Source organism: Myodes glareolus, chromosome 4, assembly GCF_982192425.1.
Source record: "Myodes glareolus chromosome 4, mMyoGla1.1, whole genome shotgun sequence".
NCBI classification, from domain to species: domain Eukaryota; kingdom Metazoa; phylum Chordata; class Mammalia; order Rodentia; family Cricetidae; genus Myodes; species Myodes glareolus.
The window spans coordinates 32363593-32383930 of NC_142029.1; the positions used below are offsets into that span (position 1 = coordinate 32363593).

General features: G+C 40.8%; 1 long non-coding RNA gene across 2 annotated transcripts in view; it reads left to right on the forward strand.

The window, feature by feature from the left end:
• Positions 1-20338, forward strand: part of LOC125393367 (uncharacterized) — a 228200-nt gene that overhangs the window by 199499 nt on the left and 8363 nt on the right. The gene's annotated exons all lie outside the window — the stretch shown is intronic.

Sequence of the window (20338 nt, forward strand, 5' to 3'; positions counted from 1 at the left end):
GGGACTCCATTTGTCTGCTTTGTAAGGTCTTCCCCTTCTTGATCTCTGACCCCTGAACACGAGCAATTTCCTGACTGCTTTTTATTGCTTCATGGTACCTGGCAGTTTAAAGCATATAATTATATATGCTCTTTTCCCCAATAGGAGCTGCAGTGAACTTATTTGCAAAATAGCTGTGATTTTTAAATGTACAATTCTCTTTATCTTCTATTTAAATCCACAAAATGTAGCTTTTCTAACCTTTATCTTGCTCTGAGTCGAAATTACTTAGCATTGATTAATTCCTCTGTCACTTGGCCTAATTTCACTGTCCTTGCATTACCAGATGGAAAACTGACAGCTTGTACTTAAATTTGTCTTAGATACTAACAAATTAATTGTTCAGATAGCCCAATCCTCATTCATCCCGTAAAGAAAATGAAAAGAAAAATCAAATTGGGCCTCCACTTCCTTTTACTGCAGCTCTCAGACCATGTTCACCACCAATTAGTGTTCTGTGGAACGTTTTGATTCCTAAAGTACCTAAGATAGAGGGAAACCTGGATCAGAAAATGTCTGTCTTGGTTCTGGTCTTGAACACTGCACCGGTAGCTTCCTCATGCTTCGGTTCTTCATTTATATCTTTCAGGATACTGAAATTATAAAAATCGTAGTATATGTACATGATGGTTGTAAAAACATAGTAACGGTAATATATAATACATATATAATATATAATCTAACACAATATCTGGTCCATAGGAAGTATCTGTGTTATGTTTGGCACGATTTCAGCAAATGATAACTGTGGATGAATCCTAAATAGAAAATTACAGTGAGTACCCAAAGTCTTCAAAATTAATGAGAACAATTTCTCAACCTCCAGAAGTGTCTGCAGATTTTCTCCCCTTTGTCTCTTGTAACATCCTTTCTCTGGAGAGTCTAGGATTCTAGAGAGCAAAATGGGCTCAGATCTTCGAGTGTTTTTCCTTCATGCCTTCCTCGATTTCCATTTCTATTTTCTCTCCTGAACGAGAGCTCCAGATTTGTTCATCTGTTCCACTAGTTTCCATTTCCAAGTGAGCCGAATATCTGTCTTTCTCCATGACGGTGAGGGAGGGGCCATACGAGATCTGAGCATGCTCAGTCCTCACCAAGCAGTTTCAATTATGCTGCTCTCTGAGCCATCCCATGACTTTAAACAGTCACGAAGCTGTCTTCCCAGGCTGCAGCCTGCACATCTGCTAGTACTGATGTGTTCTTTTCCCCAGGAAAAATGTATTGGTTTGCAAAACTCACAAGAACACACCAATAGGGCTGTTACCTTCTTTTTAAGAGATTAGGATGTAGACACACAATTTGAAGTTGGTAAATGAAACAGGAATGTGTGTTTCAACAGACTTCTGACTCCATCCTCTGGACTCCACCCTCACTCACATGCACATATGAGCATGTACATGCAGTGTACACATACATATAAATCCTAATACTAAATCTGAGATAAATGAGAATCTTTTAAAAATTAACCAACAGTCACAGTTGCAGATGCCACTCAAAAACTTTAAGGTCACCTGAGGAACGATTGTTTCACCTTTCAAAAGGTCTGGTGTATTCATACATTTGTGCTTGCCTTGCTTAACTTTGCTTTAATCCCAGTTTTTGTTGTTGTTGTTATTTTCCTCTACAAACGTGTAAATAAAAACCAGTCCACTACTGGTTATAGCGAATATGACAGGTGACCAAGGAACCATTTTCCAGCCTAGTTTCTCAGGCTTGCTCAGTTCCTCTGGCTCTGGTTCTTCCCATTTCTTTAAAAACAGAAACTTCTCCATCCTGAGTCAAATAGATTTTTGCAACTGGCTCAGCGCCTGCTTGCAGGAGAGTCCCGGAAGAGGAGCACATGCTGGGGTCATTGATTCTCATCTCATTTCGTGCGTATAATGAATTGCTGTTGGGGATAGTTTTGGGGTCTGAGTGAATCTCAGCTGTCATCTCTGGGGCAGCTTACCTTGAATTAGATCCTACCATGGCACACGCTATTTGTCTTCATTAATCTTCATTCTTGCTCCATTTGTCCTGCACAGGGAACGTGCCTTGAATAGCTTAACAAGACTGTGTGCTGCCAGGCAGGCTGTACAGGACAGACCCCAGACACTGTTACCTGTGAAGCCAGCACATGGGAAATCTATGCATTTTGTAATTTTGTTGCTGTTAACTTATCTCTGTCAACATTTTCTTGGTAATACTCTATGGTCTCTGCCTCTTACTCCTCCCCCTCCTCCACCTTCCTCCTCTTCCTCTTGTTCATCCCCCTCCTTCCTCTTTTCTTCCTGTTCTTTCCCCTCCCATTCCTTCTTTCTCTTTTCCTTCTTCTCTCTTCCCCTTGCTTTCCCCTCCTCCTTCTGATCTTCCCTTTCTTTTCTTCCTCTCCTCCCTCTTCTTCCTCCTACTCCTCCTCCTCTTCTTCCTCCCACCCCCTTTTTAGCAGCACGGGAACTCGGCGATAAAACCACTTGGACAAGCTCCTGAGTCTACGGCAGTCTGCGGGTCTCTGCGCACTTCTCTGTCTTCTTAGTAGCTCTCTCACTAGATCAGAAGTTCTTGGGTATCAAGAGTGTCTTAATCTTTATATTTGGACTCAAAGTGCTTGACGTACAGTTGACCCTCGATAGATGAAGTTTTGCAATGAACTGCTGAATGGGAGAAAGGTCACGAGAATAAAAAGGAAGTACATGACAGGTTAATTACTGGAAGCCCTTGGAAAGCGTTATGACTGTGTTGAGGAGTTAAGCCCTTGTGCTGGGAGTTTTATGCATATTGCCTAATGTAATCCTCTTAGAACCACTATGGGGTATGTCTCTTCATTTACAGATAGACAAGACGACTCAGAGAGGCAAGGAGACATACTCAGTCATGCAGTGTGTTCCTGGGATCTGTTTGTTCTGAAATGTGGCTCATATGGAGAGACAGAATCAACATGTACTCGTTCAACTTTTAGAATTTGTTGGCCTTGGCTAGCTTTCAGGTTATTCTTTTTCTCATTATCATTATTTTGATATTTTGGCAACCTCTAAAGGGGACTAGTAGTTTTTTTTACTTTCCCCAAGCTGTCATTGTGATTTATTATATGCATTTAAGAATTTCAATCATTCACCTTCATTTGCTTTTGATATGATCTGAACAAATGTTTCTCTGAAAAGGTGTGTGTGTGTGTGTGTGTGTGTGTGTGTGTGTGTGTGTGTGTTTAAAGGTCTGGATCCCAGGATAGCAGAACTGGGAGGGGATGGAGCCACAGTCTGCCTTCAAGTTCCTTGGCCCAACAGCTTAATTCTGTCCTGTGCACCCAGCAGAGCAAGCTGAGGAGCAGTGTGTGGACATCCCAGGAATCCTGAGAGGACGTTCTCTGCCTTTGCCCCCTAAGACCTAGGCTTTGCTGCCTTCTCCCTGTCTGTGGACCACACCCCCACCTCTGAGCCACTGATGCAGCATTTTAATTCCTGCAATGTAGCACACGAGTAGATCAAGTGAAAACAAGATAAAAAGCTCACATTTGAAAGGAACTTTTAGGCGAATTACCTTTCTAAAGTTTATCCCTTATAAAATAAGACAGCAACAAATATTTGTCCGCTGTGGCTATGAGAGGGATTGTGGAACAAAACAGGAAAAGTCGGGAAAACAGTATAAAGAAAACTGGACCGGGAACTAACACACGAAATATTTGTATGCACGGTAAACCCTGTAAATAACATGGATGTTACAGAGAACATGAAAAGACATATGAAACAGTGGCATGAGGACCCAGAAATGACACACAATGTGATTCTAGTGTATGATGAAAGTCACATTCCACCTGCTACAAAGGGATTTTTAAAATAAAATAAGTAAAATTAGGACTATTGGATAGTATTTGGAAAAAATAAAATTAGGCCCATAGTGTGTACTGTATTTGCTTTCTGAGATATCATTGACACGTTTGGCCAGGTGTGGCAGCTCACATGCCTGCAATCCAGCATTATGGAGGCAGAGGCAGAGGCCTATGAGTTTGAGGACTACATAGTCAGGTATCTTCAACATCCCCACCACAAACAAAGCAAATAAAATCTCTAATCCTACATTTCGGGTAGTATAAAAATCCACACTAGACCGTGTACTAAGCATCACATTCAAAGAATGACTTGCATACTTATTGGCTTTACTATCTCGTAAGCATCTCAGATTGTATGTTAAATCAAAAGTTGTGCTTTTTTCTACATTTATTTGTATTTATATGTATGTATGTGCATCTCTGTGTTGGTATGTGCACTGTGTGTGTACAGTGCTGTGGAAGCCAGAAGAGGGAATCAGGTATCCTGGAGTTGGAGTCAGAGGTGGTTGGAGCCACCCAACATTGATGCTGAGAACTGAACTCCAGTCCTCTGTAAGAGAAGCAAGTGCTCTTAACCCCTGGGCCTCATACTGGATCTTCCCCAGGCTTTTCACTTCCATGTCAGTGTGATGGTTGTCCACACAGCTACTCAAGTTGACAACTAGGAGTCCACCTCTTCGTTTCCATGTAAACATCTAGTCTAGAAGTCCAGCATATTAATTTTACTCCTGCTATATTTCCAATATAGTTCTATGAGTCTGGACAAAAAGCCATCACCTTCATGGTTATTTCAATAGCCCCTTGAAGCTTTCTTTTTCTGTCTAAGAGCTCACATAATTTATGTACCCCCTCCTCCTGTACCAACACAAAAATGTTTCTCAAAATAAATCTAGGGACTGGAGAGATGGTTCAGCAGTTAGGAGCACTTGCTGCTCCTTCAGAGGACCGGGGTCTTTTGTCCAGCATGCACATGGGAGCTCATGCCATTCATAACCCCAGTGCCAGGGAATCCTATGGGCTCTTTCGGTCTCCATAGGCACTGTACACACATGGTGCATGCGTGCGCATACACACACACACAAGCACTCATACACATAAAATGAAATCAATAATAAATAATATATCTAGTCATTGTTACATTTAAGCATGTCTCATCACAATTAAAACTGAATTTCTCTATTGTTTTTTACACAGACCTAAAAATAGGTTATTTTTTTCCTCTGAGCCTCTTTGAACAAAACCGAGCATCAGTACTGTCTAGAAGTTCTACCTGTAGTTATTTCCTTTGGAGAAAAACACAGGCCTTGGATTCTTTATGCTTTAGTGCGTAGGGTTTTCTTCTTTTCCCACCTTGTCTGAATGACATCTAGGGATCTCTCTGGCTTTAGTATTACATTCTGTTCTTCATAGTATTGACCATCCTCTATGTTGTTTTTGGGGATTTCTCTGTTCTTTTATTAAAACATCTAAGTTTTTCTATGTTTGACCAGAACGTTAGGAGAGGGACTCTGGTTTCTTACTTTCATACTCAATATGGATTTGGGCCTTGCACTTAAGAGATGCTCCATAAATATTTCTTAAATAAATTATTAATTTTGGTTTTAATGTTAATTTCTCTTTGGAGAACACAGTTGGAGTTTGTCTTTGTTTCTCTTTGTCATGGATTTGAGTTTCAGTTGCTTTTCTTTTCTCCCAAACCTCACTAAAGCTGATGGGAGGAGGAAAGGATTTCAAATGGAAATATGTTAACATACATCAGGAGCTAACTGCTGGAGGTCCCTTTAATTTTCCTTCATCCTAAAGAAAAAGCCAGTGTTGATTAGCACCCATTACTGGGAAAACCTGATTGACAGTGGCTATAAACAGACCTTTGCTAATTATGGCTTTCAGAAAGGATTGCATGTGTTAGGAGTTAGAATGCACTGGGTGGAATTACTAGACCAGTCATTGGAATGGTGGTTCTAAATACTCTCTGCTTCCTGGGAATTCTGCATTTGTAAGATGCGTGAAGTTGTTATGGAGCAAAGTGCCTCCATAATAATCAGAGTTCCCTGATGCCCACACCTGAATGAGGTTCACAAGTGCTGTTAGAAGTTTGACTATTATTATCTGACATTTTTCTTTAGTGAACCCAGGGAGAACTGATAGCCTCACAGACTGAAATTAAGCTGCTTTTAAAGGAAGAGTAAATGCCATGTAGGATTACACTTCAGATTTCTGTGTCAATCAGCCAGGCTTACTATTCTAAGAACTGAGTCACACAGGGAAAGTCCCTGAGGGTAGTACCCCAGCAAGCACAGCTTCTTCTGTGGATTCCATCCTTTTCTTTCTTTTTAAAAAATATTTATTTTTATTTATGTGTGTCTGTCTGTGTGTGGGTATGTGCACATGAGTCTAGGTGCTCATCAAAGCCAGAAGAGGGCATCAGCTCCCTTGGATCTGGTGATCCAGGTGGTAGGGAGCCACCCGACCTAGGTATTCCAGAACAAACTCGAGTCCTCTGGAAGCAGTGTGTGCTATTTATCCACTGCCGAGCCATCTCGCCAGCTCCCTGCGCACTCGGTCTTAGTTTAAAGGAATTACTCATAGAAGAAATATCACTCAGCTTGTTCAAAGCTGCTGAAACAAAGATTAGATGTTTCAATCCTAACATCTAAACTGGATGCGTAGAAACTCCCAGCATGCTATTCTCCTGAGTGTTACCAGTCTCCATTTCCAGATGCGTTTTCTGCCGTTATTTTGCTCTGCATTCTAGAATATTGATTCCTGTGGCTTGTGTACATGACGCCCCACTGCCTGTCAGCTTTGAGTTGGAATTTGCTAAGGGGAGGAAGCAGGAGTTTGCAACATGGGAAAAGATGGAGAGGGAAGGGTGTTTCTTTCTTTGTTTTCGATTCCATGATGTGTATATCTGCCTAAGCTGTAGCTCCTGTTGGACAGGTCTTCTTAGACCTGTCTGTGATCCCCAATAACCCATTCTCCTGGGTTGCTGCCTGTAACTTCCTATGTCAAGAAGCTTTATAATCACTTGTCTACCTTTTGTGAACTGTCTCTTTATTAAAGACCCTTCCATCTTTCTTTGGAGTGAGCTATCTTTCTTCTACAGTGACATCATTTCTATGAAGATGAACATGAGAGAAGGGGGGACTTGGTTTAATCATGATTTCTGGCAGCTTCCATGGACTTTGGTATGAGGCAAGACGGAAAGAGGACGTAATTAAAAGCAATGTTTCTGTAGGAGTCCATTTCTTTTTAATATTTCAAAAATGAGTGCCTCTCAATAGCCTAACAAAGACAATGAGAAAGTGAGTATGAAAAGTTACCATCTTACAGTAGTATTACATAAGGGGATACTTAGCAATATATAGACTAAAACAAACATTTGGTGGGTGCATTGAAAAGCACGTGTTATAAGGTGGAGGTCTACATGGATGCTATGCATCGGATGACTCCGTCATTCGAAGCCACTTCTCCTCAGTGAACATAACTCTGTTATGTCCATAACTCTGTTCCTGGACTCGGAATCACAGTCTGTGCCCCTAACAAGCCAGGAGTGATCATTTGTTCTCAACCAATGAGTTAAAACTGCCAAGTTAGCCAGGCAGTGTTGGCACACGCCTTTAATCCCAGCACTCAGAAGGCAGAGGCAGGCGGATTTCTGTGAATTTGAGGCCAGCCTGGTCTACAAGAGCTAGTTCCAGGACAGGCTCCAAAGCTACAGAGAAACCCTGTCTCAAAAAAAAAGAAATGTCTGGAACTGAACTTGCAGCCTCTTCAGGAGCAGTGTGTAGTCTTGACTGCCGAGACACATCTCCAACCCTGACAAATTTTACTTTTTTGGTATAGGGGGAGTGAATGCAAACCTCATCTCTACTGAGCTCCTCATTTTATATCCTTTATTCTATTTTTCATTATGTGTCTCTGTATGAGTGTGTGCACATGAGTGCAGTGCTCACAGAGGCCAGAGACAGCGATCAGAACACCTGGAGCTGGAGTTCCAGGCGGTTGTGAGCCACTTGACTGACATGCTGGGAGCTGAACTCAGGTTCTCTGCAAGAGCAGACAGTGCTCTTAACCACTGGGTCATCCCTCTGGTTGCCATGTTGCCCATATCTTAACACATTCATGCAGTTACTGTTTCCAGCTGTCTTGTTCTTTAGTTATCCTACAAATGATGCGATCAGTGTATACACCACATTTACAAAGACAGACCTTCAGAATTTGCACTCAGTCTGAGCTGTGCGTTCCGTGCCTTCACATGCTCTCTTACTTGCAGGACTTTGAGTTTGAAGATCTCTCTTCAATACGGCTTGTAGAGCTGGCCAGTGGAGATCCCCTTCCCCAGCTTCTGAACATCTGTGAATCCCTTTCTCTCTCCTTCATGTATGAATGACAGCTTTTCTGGGAACAATATTCTTGGTTCATATTTTCCCTTCCCTTCAATAAAAATCTCAGTCTGTTTTATCCTGGCCCATAAGGTTCTAGTGCATGGCCCTTTGTCAGGTAATTGTGACTTCGTTCTCTCTGAGTTGTTTCTTTCCTGTTGTAGCATTGGTAATATCCTCTTTTCTCTCTGAGAATTAAGATGTTTTGGCAGTAAACTTTAATAAATATGCTCAATGACCTTAGACTTTTCTTCACCTGGTGTTCTCTACGTGGCTGCCAACTTGACAAACCTGGGAAGAGGGAGCTTGATCGAGGAATTGCCTCTATTGGGTTTGCCTGTGAGCATTTTCTTGACTGATGACTGATGTAGGAAGGCACAGCCTACTATGGGCGGTGCCATCCTTAGGCAGGTGGGCCTGTGAGTGTTTTTTCTTGACTGATGATTGATGTGGGAAGGCCCAGTCCACTATGGGCAGTGCCATCCTTAGGCAGGTGGGCCTGGGATTTATAAGAAACCAGACTGAGCAAGTCACAGGAAATAAGCCAGGGAGCAGCTTTCATGCTCCTTGTCTCAGATTCACTTGCTGTCCTCCAGCTTCCTCCCTTGGCCTCCCTTAGTGCGGGACTGTAACACACAAGTTAAAATGAGTCCCTTCCCCCTGCATTGGCGTTGGTCCTGGTGTTTGTCACTGCCTCAGAAAGTAGACCAGGACAGTTGGATGTCTGTCTCTGTCTTTCTTAGGTTGGGAAATTATCTATTATTCCTCTGAGTAGCTTTGTCTTCCTTGGCATTCTGTAGTTCTTCCACACACCAAATAAGTGAATGTTTACCTTTTTCATGGTTTATTATAGCATCTATGAGGGTTCTTCTTTTCCCTATTGATAATTATCCTTACCACCCCACCTTTTCTTTCTTCTGCAGCTGTGTTGTAAAACAGCTCCTTTTCCAGCTCGGTAATTCTTCCCCCCTCAATCTATAAGGATACAGATGCTCCTGAAGTTTCTTGAATGTGTATCTGAAGGATTGGCTTTTATTACCTTCTTATCTTTATGCTTTTCTATTGGAATATTGAAATATCTGTTTTTTTTTGTGCTTGCTGAGTTTCTTTAAAGCAGGTGTTTTAAATTCTTCATTTGACAGTCCCGCCATATTGATTATTATCATTCAATTTCTGGCACCTGCTTTCACTGTTGAAGGAGCTCATGTTTTGGTCCTTGTTGATATATGACATAGTCTAGGCATTTAAAGGTGAGGCATTTATTCCGACAGCAGGTATGGGAGATTTCCTGTCCTTCTATTAATTCTAAGCGGGTTGCCTTCATTTCTACCCTATAGTTTCTACTTTAACACTAGATATTACCCAGGGCCATTGCACGGTGAATCCATGAATCCATGTTTGTTCTATTGTTATTGCTTCACGTTCTATATGGTGACCTTTAGGTGGATACCACATGGCAAGCATGTTTTTCCTTAATACATTATCATTGTGCTGTAAATATTGAATCCGAGAGCATGACCTCGAAAGATTTGTCCCTGCAGCCTTTTCCTAGGCTGGCACAGGTTCATAGTTCTTGTTTACAGTGTTTGTCTAGTAGGCAGGCACTGCATAGTTCTGCTTGTCTCTGGGCAGAGTAACTAAGACGGTGAGAGCTACTCATGTGTTATACTTGTGGCCACGTGGATTGCCAAGCTGTGTCATGCTTGTCATGCTCAGGGCCCACAGGCCACCAAGAACAGTAGAAAACTTGGAGACCAAGGCACACAGTCACCAAGACTGCCTGTTGCTGTGGAAGACTCAAGGAGAAAGACTTTAGCAGCTAGCCATGGGTGATACTGACTGGAAAAAAACCCTATAGGTAAGGGTTATGCCTTCTATGGCCATGGGCACAGCTCCAGGGGCTGTGTTGACAGGTAGTCACGGGATAGGGGTTGCTAGTGTCTGGTTCATATTAAGTTTAGCTACAATCCAGAGTCTTATTCCAACCTTCTCCAGTGAATAGGGTCTTGTTCTGTGTACTATGCTGAGTTTGTGTGGGTTTTGATGAAGTCTCTTGGCCACCTAGACTGACATTCAACTGGGTTAGCCTGACTTAGCCATCAGGATGACTGGCTCACAGCCATTGGAACCCCCCGCCTCAAGAGGACATCAAGGCTCACACAGCAGCTGGTGGTGATGCGGGCTGTAACATCAGCTGTTGAGTGCTGGTCACTACCTGCTTGGTGGGGCACAAGCAGAGTGAGTGAATATATCCGCAAAGGAATGCCGCACCTGCTGCATGGGTTTGCTTTAGTTGTCAACACAGTCACGTGACAGTAACTGCAGACTTGCTGCAGGTACAGAGTAAGTGTGAGTTGTCCTTTTCTCGAATCTTGAGTCTCCATGGTACACAAAATTCCAGCTACTAGTCAGTGTATTATTTAAATAGCAGTAATTGCAACAAAACAAGAAAAAGCAAGCTTTCCAATTCAAGGCCATGAACACCACATGTTTTATCTTCAGTGGGTGTTTTAGAGAGAGGAGTCTCTTCTGTGCCCTTTTCCCTACCGAAGCATCCATCCACTTATTTCAGTCACTGTGGGAAAACTGGAGAGCAGGCCAGTACACTGATGTTACTAATGGCCGGAAAGCAGGCTCTCTGTCTGTGTGGAGAATTAGTGGAGTGTTCCTGCACATGATGGGAAATGTAGTCCATTCTTAGGGCTATTAAAATTTAATATGGACAGAACTGATTCTTCAAGCTAAAACCATACCCGTCCTTATTAGTACAGCTCTAAGCTGGCATTTGATTTGTCCAGGCTGTCTGTGCTTCCCTTGCCCTGGCTAGCTGGGAGAAATAGGTAAGTAGGCAGGCACATGGGTTACCAAAGGGGAAGTGCGTATGTGGGGACGAGAAGTGGGGAGGGTTTGCTAAGGTTTCCTGTGACCACTGAGCTTAAAGGTAAGGAGGAGCTAGCTAAAGAAAAGATACAAAGGCCCAGGGACTCAAGCTCAGGACAGAGGTTGGAATCAATTTCAGCTCAGACATCTGTGTGTGCACGTGCGAGTGTGTGTTTAAACAATTAAGGGAAATGTTTACACAGTCAGTACATTTGAAAGATAGTTACCAAAAGAATACTTTCCTCTAATTGAGCTGGGCATGGGGGTGCATACCTTTTATCTCAGCGGCAGAGGCAGGTGAATCTCTGGGTTCAAGGCCAGCCTGGTCTATAGAGTGAGTTCCAGGACAGCCAGAGCTACTAGAGAAACCCTGTCTGAAGAAAATGTAATTTTCTGTAGGGGAGGAGGACACTAGTGCTTAATAGAGTACCCGTGTATACCAGACATCACAAAGGCTTTTATAATAATTTCTCCTAATATTCTCATGAAATCAATTCCTTAAGTTCACTTAAACAGAGTGGAAACCAGAATTCAGAAATTAGAAATCAGAAAATAGAATCAGAAACAATTATTTAGGATTAATATTGAGCCAGGATCTGAGCTTGGGTCTCAGTGGAGTTTCCACTTTAGCATCTAAGGCTCTGCTGTCTGTCAACAAGGTACAATCCAAAACATGAAGATTAATACTGAGCCAGGATCCGGCTTTGGGTGTCCATGTTGTTCAGATTATATTCCTCATTATTCTTCTAGGCTTTGCTATCTGAACAGAAGATAATCCAAAACAGTAGGTTCCATGGACTCGCTCACTACAAAGGAAAGTATTTCCATGTGTGAATGCCAGCTCTTCTTTCTGAGTCAGGTTTATCTGATTATGGCTGGAGGGGCATGCCAATCAGCTGGGCCAGAGAGGTCTCAGCAAGACTGAGGATGAGATAAGTTTATTTCAAGCAATCAGACCTTTTACACAAAACAGGATGGTGGTTGCCAGGATACAAGGATGGTTACCAGCTAGGTGGGGTACACGGGCTTAATGTCTAAGACTAATTAATTGTTCAGCCAAGCTTCGATATGCTTTGCTGACTTCTAGGGACTGCAGAGATACACAGGCAGCCGGAATGCTCCACCATCTGAGGGGGCGCCTCAGTTTCTCAGGAACTGAAAGGCACATGGTGCCCCTAGAGCCATGGGCTCTAACCTGAAAAGCCTGTGATGAATGGCTCTCTTGGCATCAAGGCCAACCAGCTCCATGATTCCCAGCAGCTATATATTCACATTTCCAGAGGGAACTCAGCAAGTTGCATCTTAAAATGGTGAAACAGTTTGTACCATTGCTGCCACCAAACAGATGAGCCCCAACCCCCCGCCCATGCCCTCCCCTCCATCTCCTCAGTGTAGTCTTCATTCCTCTGACAAAGCATGGGACTGGAGACACTTAGGAAGGGTGGTTTTGGAATACCAGCCCCAACTGATGGGGCTTTCACTTATCTCATTAAATAAAAATATAGCAATTAAAATAAATAAATGATATTTACTCCAATACAATGCTTAGAGGAGGCATGTGCTCGAATCAATTAGTGCTCTCATCAGGAGTCATGTAATTACTAGGGATTTTGAATTCATACCGTGTTTAATAATAAGAACTACAAATTAAAAAAATTCCCCAAGTCTTTGTATTTATGTAAGCATTCTTGTGAGACCCTTCCTCCCCTACCACAGATGACTAAGTACTGTATTAACCATCACTTAAAAAGATGCTAAATACCTGATTTAGTTATTGTGCAGAAAATACATTTGCAAATGGCATTGCACTATAACCCATAAAGACATACAGTCGTAGGCTAATTAAAAACAAAATTAAAATATTGTGCAGAATATTTGCTCACAGTAAAAACAATTACTGAGTAAGCTAGATGCTTTTTGTAGCAAGATCGCTTTGTGGTCCAATGAGCAACAAACTCGGCTCTGGAGCCAGAAACACCACGGAGGAGAGGGCATGTTAGGTGCACATGGAAGATTCGTAGTGAAAATAGGCATGTTCCTTGGGAAAGGTTTTAAGTAAGACAGCATTTAAACTATGAATATTGAGATAATATCTAGATGCTGTATGTTATGTTGAGACTTTAAAAATGTTTATTGTTTGATAGTTTTATATGTGTATGTAATGAATTTTAGTTTCCACCACAGATTTTCTTCCCTCATTCTCTCTTCTCCTGTGGGAGCTCCTCTTCCTGAGAAGTCTCCATCCTCCTCTCATGAGTTTTTCTGTGTGTTTGTGTGTGCATGTGTGTCTATATGTATGTGAGTGTATGTGTGTGTTTGTATGTATGTATGTATGTGTGTGTGTTTGTATGTACTTGTGTGTTTGTATGCATGTGTGTGCTTGTGTGTATATATATGTGTGTGTGCATGTGATTTGTATGTGTATGTTTGAATGTGTGTATGTATGTGCTTGTGTTTGCATGTTTGTGTATGCATGTGCATGTTGGCATGTTTTGCATGTGTGTTTGTATGTGCATGTATGTGTTTGTGTATATATGTGTGTGTGTGCAAGCATGCATGTGTATGGGTTTGTGCATGTGTGGCCCACTGAATTTAAGTAGGGCTTCTTCCGTGAGTATAGGTGGAAGGTTATTTACTGGGGCATGGATAACTTATCAGGGGCTAAACCACTGAGGAAAGTGAAAACCCCTCCCCAAGCAACCATTAACCTCTGGGAGGGGTGGGCTCTCATAAACCCTCCCAGCTACATACAGTGCTGTCATTTGTACAACAACTGCATCATGTCCAGAAGACAGCAGGGATCCTCTGGGTACGGTATTGAAACACAATGAGCCGAACAAAACTAGTCTAACTTCCTGAGAATCTAGTGTGTATTTGGTGACAGAGAACATGCAGACAAATATTAACCAGATATTCACACACTTATATAATTGCCTCTGCTATTTAGTGCTATGAGAAAAATAACATAACACTGATATGAAAGAGGAAGCTATTGTTAGACAACTGGGAGCCAGGTAAAGTTCCTCTTTAAAGAAGAATTGTGATGAGATCTCAAAGCTGAGGAGAAATTAAATGAGGGAAGTGTGATGTTCAGAGGAGGAAATGAACTTTTAGGCAGAGGGAGCAGCTCATGCCAAGATCCTTGGTGGGGGGCATGAGAGGGGTATGAACAGGAAAAATGTGAGCGGTGCCAGAGGCCACCAGGGATTCCCATTCAGATGGGGTTAGTTTTATTTTTTGTCATTGCAGCAATGTGAAGCTGCTGTGTGTTAGTATTTAAGCCATGACTTTTTAGACATACTTAGCAGCAAAATTACGGAGTGAACTGAAGGAGAGGTTGCATGGATTCAAGAGGAAAGGGCTGAAGACTTTGGTAGCAACACAAAGTGTGGAGAGCTAACAATGTTGGCAGGTCTGGGAGGTGTCCAGTATGGTTAAGTAGATAAATATTGATCATTGATTGGGTTGGGGAAGACAGCACACCCTTCACCACTGAGCTCTTGGCTTGCTTAGTCCACCAGAGGCTGCCAGGACGGAAGACAAGCTATTGAAGTCAGTTTTCTATGTTGAAATATGGGTAACCAACTGGCTATGGACACTGAGGGCCATAGAAGTGTTCAGAACCAAGTAGTACAAAGTTCTGAGGTCCTTGGGGGAGGGGGAGATGGTAACTGAAGCTGTAGGTATGAATGAAGGTGAACTATCCCTGGGTGCCTCATTATTGTCTAATTCTAGGAAGTAAAATGTTAAAAACATGTCTCACAAATACTTATCTTTAGACTGGTGTTATGAATAAAAGAATTATAAAATAATTTTGAACAAAGAGAGTATTTCAGCATTTTTCCTCTTACTGCAACTTGGTATTTCATTTTTTCATAAACAATGACAATAATCAATATTAAGTAACATTTGTTTCAAAATAACATAGACTAATAGCATTGCTAAGTAATGTGCTGTGTTTACCATGGTAGCAGTAGGAACTGAATGGTGAGAATCTGGTTGTGTCCCATCTGCATTGCCAAGATGAACTCTACAGGAGAAGAAATGAATCATGGGATTAAAAGAACCCCATGAATCCTTGGAATGTGCTTCTGTGAAATTTGAAAAATTTCTCAAATAAAACTCGTGAAGAAAGCCATTCCATTTGATAATGCTCGGTATTAGCTCATATTTGTTGGTAGGAGCTGAAGCTTCTGTGAGTAAACCATTTCTAAAGATCTTAAAATAGAATGCTACTAGCTTTGTTTGATTTTTTTCTTTTAATAGTGATTTCAAGCCTAGTGTTTATTTTGTGATTCAAATAAAACATTATAGAAAGGATGAGGAGTAATTTATACTGCTTTAAAACATGTTTGCTTTCTAAAATATTTAAAATTTCTTAATTTTTTTGAGAATCAACACCTAAACATTATTATTAATAATGTTTTATTAAACATAAAACTACTAGTCCTTCCCCCACCAATTCCTCCTGTGTTTCCCCCTCCCAAATTCATGAACTCTTCTTTAATTATTATTACATGTGTGTGTGTGCATGTAATAATACCTATGCATATGTGTATAGGTACACATGTATAAGCTACCTCAGAATCTATTTAATGTTGCATGTCATATATACATGTGTCCAGGGTTGACCAATTGAGCTTGGACAACCTTGCCCCTGGATGCAATTAATTCTCCCTTTCTCGGGAGCCACTGGGTCACCTGTCACTCCTCCTCTGGTGTAGGACTGTGTAGATTTCCCTTGTTGTGTTGGTGGGTGTCTGGAATTGTCATTGTACTACTCTTGTTCAGGGAGCCATAATGAAGTTTCAATGTTTTCAAATCTTCATTTTCCATTTCTTACCCCACTCATTGCCAACTATCCCAATATACTTGACTTATTTTATATGTTTCTTTCAAGTGGTTAGATCATGTATCTTTGTCTTAGAGTATATATATATATATATATATATATATATATATATAATTTTATATAATTTTTCTTTTATTGGAAATAGATTTTCTTTTATTGGAAATAGATTTTTTTGCTCAATATATTCTGAATATGGTTTCTCCTACTTCTAGTCCCAACTCCCCTCTCATACAGATCCACACCCTTTCTGTCTCATTAGAAAACAAACAGGCCACCTGAATAAAAATAATAAAATAAAATAAAATGTGATAAGATAAAGAAGAACCAAATTGGAAAAGGACAAAACAAACAGAAGGAAATGAACCCAGGAAAAGGTATAAGAAACAGATATAAATGCAGACACACATTCAGGTGCCCCATAAAAACACAAAACTAGAAGTCATAATATATATATATTATGTATATATTTGTATATATATATATATATACATACATATATATACAAAACTTGCAGGAAAAAAAAACAAAATAAAGCCCCCACATAACATTATGAGACAAGGGACCTCCAAAGACACTGTTGGGTGTTAGATTGGCGTTCTGTTGGCTGTCTACTGTTGGGTCATGTGGTCTACTTTTTTTCCTTTTTTCTTTTAAACAATTTTTTTAAAAAAATTTATACTAATCCCAGTTCCCTCTCCCTCCCCTCCTCCTGCTCCCTCCTCCTTTCTTCTGACCCCCAGCCACTCCTCAGAAATGGTGAGGTCTTCCATGGGGAGTCAACAGCATCTGTCACATCAGTTGAGGCAGGATTAAGCTCCCCCCCCCCCCAATATCTAGACTGAGCAAGGTATTCTTCCATAGGGAATGGGCTCCAAAAACCCAGTCATTGCACTAGGGAGAAATTATACAATGATCTACTCTTAAGAATAGTTTTGGTGGGGATGGGAACATAGGGGATTGGGTAAGGTGATAGAGGAATGGAGAGTGTAATGTAAGAGACATCTTGTTGTTGGGGGTGCATTTTGGAATCAGGTAGAAACCTTATGCAAGGAATACTCGCATGAATCTACAAGGATGACCCCAGCTGAGACTCCTAGTAATAGTGGGTAGGTTGCTTGAACTGGACATCTCTGTAATCAGATTTGTAATTGTCCCAGTTGTCATCAGAGAGCCTTCATCCAAGCGACTGATGGAAACAGTTGCAGAGATCCACAGCCAGCCACTGGGCCAAGCTTGGGGAATCCTGTTGAAGAGAGGGAGGAAGGATTGTAAGGGCCAGGGGGTCAAGATCATCACAAGGGAATCCACAAAGGTAGCTAACTTATGCTCATAAGAACTCACAGACACTGGATCTACAGCTAGGAACCTGCATGATACTGACCTAAGCCCTCTACATATGTGCGACAGTTGAGTAGTTGTATAGCTTGATTTACTCGTGGGACTCCTACTGATAGGAGCAGGACCTGTTCCTAACTCTTTGGCAGGCTTTCAGGAACCTATTCCCCGTATTGAATTGCCTTGCCCAGCCTAAATGGAAGGGGGAGGAGCTTAGTTTTACCTCAACTTGCTATGCCATGATTTGTTGACACCTTTTGAGGCCTGCTTCTTTCTGAACAGAAACAGAGGAGTGGGTGGGGGAGGTGTGGGAAGGAAATGGGAGAAGAGAGGAGAAACTGCAGTAGGGATGTAACATAAATGGATAAATTTAATAAATAATAAAAATGAATAGTTTACTAATAATATGTCACTAGCATTGTTACCTTTTAATCAACAATTTTATTAATTTGGGTTTTATCTTTTTGTTAATTTGTCCATCTTATCTTCCTAAAGAATCTCTTCCTTGCTTCCTTAATTCTAAATATTGCTCTTTAAGACTCATTATCTTTTTCTTTCTTTTTAAAAAATATTTTTTATTTTTATTTAGCTCTAAATTTTTCTCTGCTCCCCCCCCGCCTCCCACCCCCACTTCAACCCTCTCCCAAAGTCCCCATGCTCCAAATTTACTAAGGAGATCTTGTCTTTTTCTGCTACCCATGTAGATTAGATCTATGTATGTCTCTCTTAGGGTCCTCATTGTTGCCTAGGTTCTCTGGGATTGTGATTTGTGGGCTTGTTTTCTTTGCTTTATATTTAAAAACCACTTATGAGTGAGTATATGTGAGAATTGTATTTCTGTGTCTGGGTTACCTCACTTAAAATGATATTTTCTAGCTCCATCCATTTGCCTGCAAAATTCAAGATTTTTTTCTGCTGTATAGTACTCCATTGTGTAAATGTATCACATTTTCATCTAAGACTCACTTTCATTCCTAACCTGTACTATTCATTGCTGTAGGTTGCATTTGGGTTTGTTGTTTTCCTGGATTTCTAGACCTTTAAGACACATCATTAGGTTGTTTATTTGAGATCTTTTTGTTACTTTAACATAATTCCCGATAACTTTAAACTTTTCTTTTAGAACTGCTTACATTATACCCAATTATTTGGGTAAGCTGTACTACCATTTTACTTTGATTCTTTGAAATTGTAAATTTCTTCCCTGATTTTTAAAAATTGCTCCCAGTTCATTAAACAAATAGGTAATGATCAATATTCAATAATTTGCCTAGTTTCTGTGGTCACTCTTGGAGCTGGCTTATTTTTTGCATTATAAGATGATAAGATACAATGACTTAGGTGTTTAAATCTCCCCCTCTTGTTGTTTGAAGGCTTACTTTCATAACCTTTTTGTTTGCTTTACTAATTGGATGACCCAACACTTGGTTCGGCCATATTTACAATGAATTATTCTTAATGAATTGTTTCCTTGTCTAATGACCTTCCTGATCTCTTTCCATGAGTTCTGAGATCTATTCTGTCAGACCTGAAAATAGGCATTTGAGCTGGTTGTATTTGCTTCATAGGTTAGTGTCTTTTCATTGATGCTGCTTTTGAATGTCTTTATTGAAATGTGGTTCTTGGAGACAACATGTAGTCGAGGCTTGTTTTTCTTAACCCATTTGAATAATCTGCATCTTTTAGTTGGTGAATCTATTTAGTGGTGGGAGTGGCAGGCTGCGGCCCAGCTCCCAGCTAGCTTTACCCAAAATAATTACACGGAAACTGTATTCTTTTAAACACTGCCTGACCCATTATCTGTAGCAAGCATCTTATTGGCTAACTCTCTCATATTGATTCAACCCATTTCTAATAATCTGTATCTCAACACGAGGTGGTGGCTTACTGGGAAATATTCAGCATGTCTGACCTGACCTGGCAGCTAGTTGCATGGCCTCACTGCCTTCTTCCTCCCAGCATTCTATTCTGTCTACTCTGCCTGTCTAAGCTGCTGTCCTATCAAAGGCTGAGGCAGTTTATTAACCAATGAAAGTAACACATAGACAGAAGACTCTCCTACATCAAATCTAGATCATAAGTAGTATGATCTAGTCAGTAAGTAGTCCTTGCAAATACTGCATGAGAACTCTGTTCTGTAGGATAATTTGATGCATTGTGAAATAAATTCTATGCTAGCATTAATAATTTCTCCTGGGATCTGGAGAGATAGCTCGGTGGTTAAGAATGCTTCTTTTCTTGACCTTGCAAAGGGCCCATGCTTGGTTCCCAGAACCTACATAGGGTATCTCACAATTACCTTTAACTCCAACTCCAGGGACTATGACACCTCTGGCCTCTGCAAGCATTTGTATTTATGTGCACATATACACAGATGCACACTTACACATTCTAAAATGATTTTTAGAAACCTTTAGAAATATTTTTTCTATTTAATTCATGTTCAAAATTTTTTGATCTAGCTTAGCCATTTTTAAAGAAAGTTATTAACACTGCCTTCTTTAAATTTACTATACTTCACTTCCACCTAAAATGTCACTTAAATTTTTTGAGATTACAATTTAATTACAGTTCTTCTCTTTCTTTCCTCCCTCCAAACCTTCTTATATATTCTTCCCCACTCTCCTTCCTATTCATGAGCTGTTTATTTACTAATTGTTTTAACTTACACATAGAGGTATACAAACATGTACATTCCTGCATATAATCTGTTCAGTCCATAAAGTGCTACTTGTGTGTATGTTTGAAGGACTGACTGTTTGGTATTGGACCAGTTGGTTTGCTCTTCCATGGGGAAGGCCATCTCTCCCACTCCCACATTTCTCAGTTCTGTTGTTCTTTATGGAAAAGCCTCCTGGGCTTTTCCCACCCAGTTTGCCCTGTTCAGTGTGCCATCCTGTTTGGCTCATGTCTGAGGGCAGTCATGTTGGGTGAGATTTTACAAAATTCTTTTTCTTTTAGTAGGACCAAATGTGAGTTCTGATATTTACAAAATTTTAGTTTTCACTTTACATTCGAGAATACAAAAGCCTTTTCATTGGC